Source organism: Odocoileus virginianus, chromosome 7 (genome assembly GCF_023699985.2).
Source record: "Odocoileus virginianus isolate 20LAN1187 ecotype Illinois chromosome 7, Ovbor_1.2, whole genome shotgun sequence".
In the NCBI taxonomy this organism is placed as follows: Eukaryota; Metazoa; Chordata; class Mammalia; order Artiodactyla; family Cervidae; genus Odocoileus; species Odocoileus virginianus.
Genome location: NC_069680.1, coordinates 824,022 through 832,859, shown reverse-complemented (window position 1 = coordinate 832,859; position 8,838 = coordinate 824,022). Strand labels below are relative to the sequence as shown.

The window sequence follows — 8,838 nt, the reverse complement described above, 5'->3', positions numbered from 1 at the left end:
GCATTGCATTTAATCTCTAAGGCAAGTAAATTCTTTAAAAGTTTTTTGAGAATAAGGAATATAAATGGAATGGAATGCTAATTTAAGACAGTCTTGGTTTTAGTTTAGTATATTGAAGGTAAAGGATTTTACAAATTCCCTAATAACTTTATTCCTCAGATTCCATTTTTTTTTCCTTTGAAGTCTCAGCCATGAATTCTTTTAATATGGAATATTCATAAATTATCCCACAAGTTACTGAAGAAATATTAAATTTCCTTTCTAACCTTTACTAGAAAATCAGTCTTTATAGTTTTTTTTTTTTTTTTAGATTTTGACATTTTAATTTCTTTTGAATACAAGTCATTTTTTGCAAGCTAGGAGGCAGATCAAGCTAAGGCAGTTCAGTCCTCTGAGATCCAGGCCAATTCTTAAAATCTTCAGCAGAATGTCACTAACACAAGGTGCTAACAACAGGGCTATAAACTCTAAATAATAACCATTCATCTACATTTTTTCCTTAGGAAACAACCAAAAGTCTAGTCCATAAAGGTATGATATAAGAACATCTTGATCTACACAGGACAGAATGATCCAAATTATATGCTAATTATATGCTGGCCAACCTATCAGTGAGCCAGATCAGAGCTGGTCAAGGATTGGTGTACAGAGAAAAGTGTTTACATTTTGAAAATTTGCTTTGAGGTTTAAAAAATTTCTGGTTGTTGTTAATAAGAAACCAAGTGAAAAATATAGATGCACCACAATGATATTTGATTGTGCCAAGGTCTTCCACTAGAACACAAAGTTAAAGAGTATGGGGAGAAGACACTTAAGATATTTTCAAAATAAATTTGTTAGTAATGAGAAATCTGACATATCGCATTCTTCCATTTGCCATAAGAACATTCTGACCATGAGGACTATTTAAAAGAATGCTCAACTCTAAAAAGGGTGGTGGCAGAACACTTTCCACTACAGAATAACCTCCCACTTTCCCATACAATTAATATTGCTACTCTCCCATGATGCATATTCATACAGAAAAACTTTTGTCAGGAGCTTTTTGCCAGGGCCAGAAAATGAAAAAGAGAACGCCCAAATGACAGTTACTTGTGAGCTTAGTTAACATCTTTCAGGATGGACCCATAAAATTTGGCCACTGTTTTGTTAAACACCTGCAAACTGCAGAACTCCTTAGCCCGTAGTCATAGTTTCTGCTCAATGTCTTAAAGCTGGGCTCAGTTCCATCTGTGACTCTTTTCTTCAGGGCTGGGGTGGGTGCTAGTCATCAAAGTCTGGAATGTCATCGTAGGAATATCCCCGGTAGCCTTTAGATGCATAGTAGGTGATGCGCATCTACCATAGTAGGTGGTAAAATCCTGGCAGGAACACCAGGATGCCAATGATCAGGACAGGAACAGCCCGGTCTGCCCCCCCTTTGCTGATATAGCCTGCCAGCAGGAGTGAGCCTATGATAATGAAAAAGGCGCCAATCAAAAACAGCACTGTAGCAAGCGCAATGGCCTTATATGGGATCTTAGGAGGGCTTTTCTTAAACTGAAGGTCAATGTAGCCATCATCTGTACTAGAGAGTCTTGAGTATTTCACTTTGCTACTAGGAATTCCAGTAGCCAGGTTGGTACGAAACGGCATCATAACACGCTGACACAGCTGGAGACTCTCATGGACAGAGGAGCCTGGCAGGCTACAGTTCATGGGATCGCAAAGAGTCCAACACGACTGAAGTGACTGAGCATGAATGCACTGCTTCACCCCAAGCACTGAAAGTAGCAATTTCACTTTCCAGGTTCCCTCTTCAGCTGCCCAACAGGCTTGTTTTTTACCAGCCTCACCGGAATCCCAAAATTTCTTCAGCACTTCAATGTTGCAAGAATTTTTTAAGCATCAGCAAAGCACTTAGCGCACAGCTTCGCACTATGGGCCTCTCCACACTACTTCCCTGTCCGCTTACAGACCCAGCCAGCAAGAGAAATAAGAACCGACGTGAATTTAGATGGAAAAAATCTGGTTTCAGGAAATCGGCGAGCCGTGCCCCGGGAGGGTGAATGCTCCACACCGAGGACTCCAGCCTTGACTGGCGGAGAACCCAGTCCTTATAGTTAACTGCTCAAATGTTTATGGCCCATTTTAATTGGCAGAACATTATTTTTATACTCTGCCTCCTAATTTGGTGAGTGTGAGAAGTCTGTTGTTTAACAGATGACATTTATGAAGTGCTTTCTCAGGGTTAAGAGATAAACATGAAAGATGAAACACCTTGTGGCAGCCCTGGCAGTACCTATATAAGAGTGATGTTTAAACCCAAGTGTGATGATGATCCACCCTGTGATGAAGGTGTACATGGAGTAGAGAGAGACACCGATGGTTTTTCCCAGAAGTTCCAGAGCATACTAAAATTGGGGGCAGGGGAGAGGTGCTTCATAGAACTTTGATACTTTGAAGTGCCAGCCTCCTTTGAGGAAACACTGAACAACATGGTGGCCGTGTTTCTCAATAGGGACGGTGTTAACATAGGATAGGACAGTTCATCACTACTAGATTCTCAGCACTGCAAGATATTTAGCAACCTTGTATCTATGGTCTTTTTCCACCAATTCCCTGGGGTCAGGATGCACCTATGGCTTCCTCCCTCCCCCGTTCTCATCTTTATATGTGCTCACATTGACTATCACCTTCTAACTCTTTGTGTTCATGTCTTATTCATTTCCTTTCATTCACCAAAGATTTTGCTATCTGGTTTTCAGTTTCCCTTCCTTCCCCAAGCTCACTTTTAAGCCAGATGACTGAAAATTCCATATGGGTTACCCAGCCAATGGGGCTTCCCTGGTGACTCAGTGGTAAAGAATTCACCTGCCAATGCAGGAGATGTGGGTTTGACCCCTGGGTTGGGAAGATCCCCTGGAGAAGGAAATGACAACCCCCTCCAGTATTCTTTATTTGTTGTTGTTTTCCTTTTTTAAAAATTTATTTTTTAAATTTATTATCTTTAGCTGTATCAGGCCTTAGTTGTGGCATGCAGGATCTTTGCTGCAGCATGCAGACTTTTCTCTAGTTGTGGCACACAGGCTCAGTTGCCCTGTGGCTTGCAGAATCTGAGTCCCCCAACCAGGAACTGAACCCATGTCCCCTGCATGGGAAGGTAGACTTTTAACTACTGGACCACCAGGGAAGTCCCAATTTATTTTTAATTGAAGGATATTTGTTTTACAATGTGTTGGTTTCTGCCATACATCAACATGAATCAGCCTTGGGTGTACATATGTCCCCTCCCCCTTGAACCTCCCTCCCACCTCCCACCACATTCCACTCCTCTAGGTTGTCACAGAGCACTTATTTGAGCTCCCTGAGTCATTCAGCAAATTCCCACTGGCTATCTATTTTATATATGGTAATGTTTATTTTTCCATGCTATTCTCTCCATTTGTCCCACCTTCTTCTTCCCCACCCGCTCCCACCTCCCCATGTCCACAAGTCTGTTCTCTATGTCTGCGTCTCCATTGCTGCCCTGCAAATAGGTTCATCAGTAGCATCTTCCTAGATTCCATACATATGCACTAATATACCGTATTTGCTTTTCTCTTTCTGACTTACTTCACTCTGTATAATAGGGTCTAGGTTCATCCACCTCATTAGCACTGACTCAAATGCTTTCCTTTTTATGGCTGAGTAATTTTCCATTGCATCTATGCACCACAGCTTCTTTATTCATTCATCTGTTGATGGACATCTAGGTTGCTTCCATGTCCTAGCTTTATAAATAATGTTGCAATGAACATTGGGATACATGTGTCTGTTTCAAAAGTTATGGTTTTCTCAGGGTATGTGCCCAGTAGTGGGATTGTTAGGTCATATGGTAGTTTTAGGGCTTCCCCAGTACTTCAGCAGTAAGGAATCCACCTGCAATACAGGAACCACGGGAGCTGCAGGTTTGAGCATTGGATTGGGAAGATCCCCTGGAGTAGGACATGGTAACCCACTCCAGTATTCTTGCCCAGAGAATCTCATGGGCAGAGGAGCCTGGCAGGCTACAGTCCATAGGGTCATAAAGAGTCAGACATGACTGAAGCGACTTAGCACATATGCACACACATGGTAGTTTTATTCCTAATTTTTAAAGGAATCTCCATACTGTCTTCCATAGTGGCTGTATCAATTTACATTCACACCAACAGTGCAAAAGGGTTCCTTCCATTTTCTCCACACCCTCTCCAGCATTTATTGTTTGTAGAACTTTTTGATAATGGTCATTCTGACCCGTGTGAGGTGATATCTCATTGTAGTTTTGTGTTTCTCTAATAATGAGCGATGTTGAGCATCTTTTCGTATGTTTATTTACCATCTGTATATTTTCTTTGGAGACATGTCTATTTAGGTCTTCTGCTCACTTTTTGATTGGACTGTTTTTCTGATATTAAGTTGAATGAGCTGCTTGTGTAGTTTGGAAATTAATCCTTTGTCAGTTGTTTCATTTGCTATTATTTTCTCCTATTCTGGGGGTTGTTGTTTCACCTTGTTTATAGTTTCCTTTGCTGTGTAAGAGCTTTTAAGTTTAAACAGAAATATAGACCAATGGAACAAGATATAAAGCCCAGAGATAAACCCATGCACCTAGGGGCACTTTACCTTTGATAAAAAGGCAAGAATATACAGTGGAGAAAAGATAGTCTCTTCAATAAGTGGTGCTGGGAAAACTTATTTGGATAGCTACTTGTAAAAGAATGAAGTTGGAATACTTCTTAACACCATATACAAAGATAAACTCAAAATGGACTAAAGACCTAAATATAAGACCAGAAACTATAAAACTCTTAAGAGGAAAACATAGGCAGAACAGTCTATGACATAAATCAGAGCAAAATCCTCTATGACCCACCTACTAGAGTAATGAAACTAAAAACAAAAATAAACAAGTGGGACTCCTCCAGTATTCTTGCTGAGAAAATCCCATGAAGAGAGGAGCCTGGCATGCTACAGTCCATGGGATGGCAAAAGAGTCAGACAGGACTTAGTTACTAAACAACAACAAACCCAACCAATATTCTGGCTTCCCACTTGCTTATCCTCTTTAAATTCAATGATCTTTACCTTTCTGTGAAGCCACTCACTACTTTCTGCCCATTTTCCCAACTTTCTAACTGAATAACTTCCAGTGCATCTATACTTCAGCTTCAAGGACTGCAGGCCCTTGATTGTACTACTCTCTCCCTGCTAGTTTCTTCTGCTTTCCACTTCCCATCCCTTCAGAGACTACAGTCTTGCACTGTTGTCCATCTGTTGCAACTATCCAATAAAACCCAACACAACATCAGAATAATAATAATAGCTAACATGGACTATATATAATCAGCAAAAACAAGACCAGGAGCTGACTGTGGTTCAGATCATGAACTTCTTACCATTAAATTCAGACTTAAATTGAAGAAAGTAGGAAAAACCACTAGACGATTTAGGTATGATACAAATCAAATCTCTTATAATTATAGAGTGGAAGTGACAAATAGATTCAAGTGATTAGATCTGATAGAATGTCTGAAGAACTATGGACAGAGGTTTGTAACATTGTACAGGAGGCTGTGATCAAAACCATCCCCAAGAAAAAGAAATGAAAAAAGCCAAAATGGTTGTCAGAGGAGTCCTTACAAATAGCTGAGAAAAGAAGTGAAAGGCAAAGAAGAAAATGAAAGATATATCCACCTGAATGCAGAGTTCTAAAGACTAGCAAGGAGAGATAAGAAAGTCTTCCTCACTGTGGTACATATACACCATGGATTATTACTCAGCCATTAAAAAGAATTCATTTGAATCAGTTCTAATGAGATGGATGAAACTGGAGCCCATTATACAGAGCGAAGTAAGCCAGAAAGATAAAGACCATTACAGTATACTAACACATATATATGGACTTTAGAAAGATGGTAACGATAACCCTATATGCAAAACAGAAAAAGAGACTCAGATGTATAGAACAGACTTGTGGACTCTGGGAGAAGGCAAGGGTGGGATGTTTTGAGAGAACAGCATTGAAACATGTATATTATCTAGGGTGAAACAGATAACCAGCCTAGGTTGGGTACATGAGACAAGTGCTCGGGCCTGGTGCACTGGGAAGACCCAGAGGGATCGGGTGGAGAGGGAGGTGGGAGGGGGGACTGGGATGGGGAATACATGTAAATCCATGGCTAATTCATTTCAATGTATAACAAAAACTACTGTAATGGTGTAAAGTAATTAGCCTCCAACTAATAAAAATAAATGGAAAAAAAAAAAAAAAAGAAAGGCTTCCTCAGTGATCAATGCAAAGAAAAGAGGAAAACAATAGAATGGGAAAGACTAAAGATCTCCTCAAGAAAATTAGAGATACCAAGGGAACACTTCATGCAAAGATGGGCACAATAAAGGACAGAAACATTATGGACCTAACAGAAGCAGAGTATACTAAGAAGAGGTGGCAAAAATACACAGAAGAACTATACAAAAAGATCTTAATGACACAGATAACCATGATAGTGTGATCACTCACCTAGAGCCAGACATCCTGGAGTGCAAAGTCAAGTGGGCCTTAAAAAGCATCACTATGAACAAAGATAGTGGAGGCAATGGAATTCTAACTGAGCTATTTCAAATCCTAAAGATGATGCTGTGAAAGTGTTGCACTCAATATGCCAGCAAATTTTGAACACTCAGCAGTGGCCACAGAACTGGAAAATTTCAGTTTTCATTCCAATCCCAAAGAAACGCAATGCCAAAGAATGTTCAAACTACCACACAGTTGCACTCATCTCACACGCTAGTAAGGTAATGCTCAAAATTCTCCAAGCCAGGCTTCAACAGTATGTGAACTGAGACCTTCCAGATGTTCAAGCTGGATTTAGAAAAGGCAGAGGAACCAGAGATCAAATTGTCAACATCCATTGGATCATAGGAAAAGCAAGAGATTGCCAGGAAAACATCTACTTCTGCTTCATTGACTAGGCCTTTGACTGTGTGGATCACAATAAACTGTGGAAAATTCTGAAACAGATGGGAATACCAGACCACCTCACCTGCCTCTTGAGAAATCTGTATGCAGGTCAAGAAGCGACAGTTAGAACCAGACAGGGAACAACAGACTGGTTCCAAATTGGGAAAGGGGTACGTCAAGGTTGTATATTGTCACCCTGCTAATTTAATTTGTATGCAGAGTACCTCATGCAAAATGCCAGACTGGGTGAAGCTCAAGTTGGAATCAAGATTGCTGGGAGAAATATCAATAACCTCAGATATGCAGATGACACCACCCTTATGGCAGAAAGTGAAGAAGAACTAAAGAGCCTCTTGATGAAAGTGAAAGAGGAGAGTGAAGAAGCCGGCTTAAAATTCAACATTCAGAAAACTAAGATCACAGCATCTGGTCCCATCACTTCATAGCAAATAGATGGGGAAACAGTGGAAACAGTGACAGACTTTATTTTCTGGACTCCAAAATCACAGTGGATGGTGACTGCAGCTTTGAAATTAAAAGACGCTTGCTCCTTGGAAGAAAAGCTATGACCAACCTTGACAGCATATTAAAAAGCAGAGACATTATTTTACTGACAAAGGTCCATCTAGTCAAAGCTAAGATTTTTCTAGTATTCATGTATGGATGTAAGAGATGGACCATAAAGAAAGCTGAGGTGCTGAAGAATTGATGCTTTTGAACTGTGGTGTTGAAGAAGACTCTTGAGAGTCCCTTGGACTGCAAGGAGATCACACCAGTCAATCCTAAAGGAAATCAGTCCTGAATATTAATTGGAAGGACTGATGCTGACGCTGAAGCTCCAATACTTTTGGCCACCTGATGAGAAGAACTGATTCATTAGAAAAGACCCTGATGCTGGGAAAGATTGAAGTCAGGAGGAGAAGGGGACGACAGAGGATGAGATGGTTGGATGGTTATCACCATGGACTTGATGGACATGAGTTTGAGCAAGCTCCGGGAGTTGTTGATAGACAGGGAAGCCTGGTGTGCTGAAGTCCATGGGGTCACAAAGAGTCGGACACGACTAAGCAACTGAGCTGAACTAAATCTGGACTGTGTGCTTACAGTACACAGTATTCCAGATGTTCTTCTAAGTTTAAGGAATTGTCTCTAAATCTTCATAACAACCTTGTGAGGTAGGTATTTTTATTATTTCCATTTTGCAGATAAGGAAACAAAAGTGCAGTTTTTGTCTACCTAGTAATGTCTCTAGAATATGAACCCAAGCAGTTCTCCACTAGAACCCAAGCTCTTAACTACTGCTTTAGACTGTCTTCCAAACAAATTCTCTTCTCCCCCTGAGCCATTTTATGAACAGAGTAGGTTTGGCTAGATGGAGAGTATAGAATGTACTCATTTTAGCCCTGGGTTCAGTAAGTAACTCTCTTGACACTTTTCCAGCTAAGCCAGGAAACACAAAGTTTTCAACATTAAAAAAAGAGTAAAAATATCCTTAGCTTTCAGGCCTAAGCTTGCCCAACTCTGCTGTAGATGGTTCACAAGATTTTGCTATGCCCTTAGGTTATAGTGGAGTCACACAGGAATTTGAATCTCAGCTTTAGTACTTACTGGTTATGTGGCCTTGGGCATGTATCTCCCCCCTCCTTTTTTAAAGGAGATTTTCTGGAAGCCTCAAAGAGTGCTTCCACTTACATTTCATTGGCTGAAACTCAGTCATAGGGGTCTACTTAATTGAAAGGGAGGCTGGGAGTTTAGGCTAGGTGACCATATGTGCCCAGGTGAAAATTGGGGTTTTGTTATTGAGGCTGCAGGAGGGTATGGGTGATAGGGTAGGAAACACAATTTGTCATACATTTCTTATCTACAGCCCTGTC

General features: G+C 40.6%; 1 pseudogene; it reads right to left on the bottom strand.

Moving 5' to 3' along the window:
* Positions 1–285: 285 nt before the first annotated feature.
* On the bottom strand, positions 286–1,747 carry LOC110130984 (transmembrane protein 230 pseudogene; annotated as a pseudogene).
* Between the last annotated feature and the right edge of the window lie 7,091 nt (positions 1,748–8,838).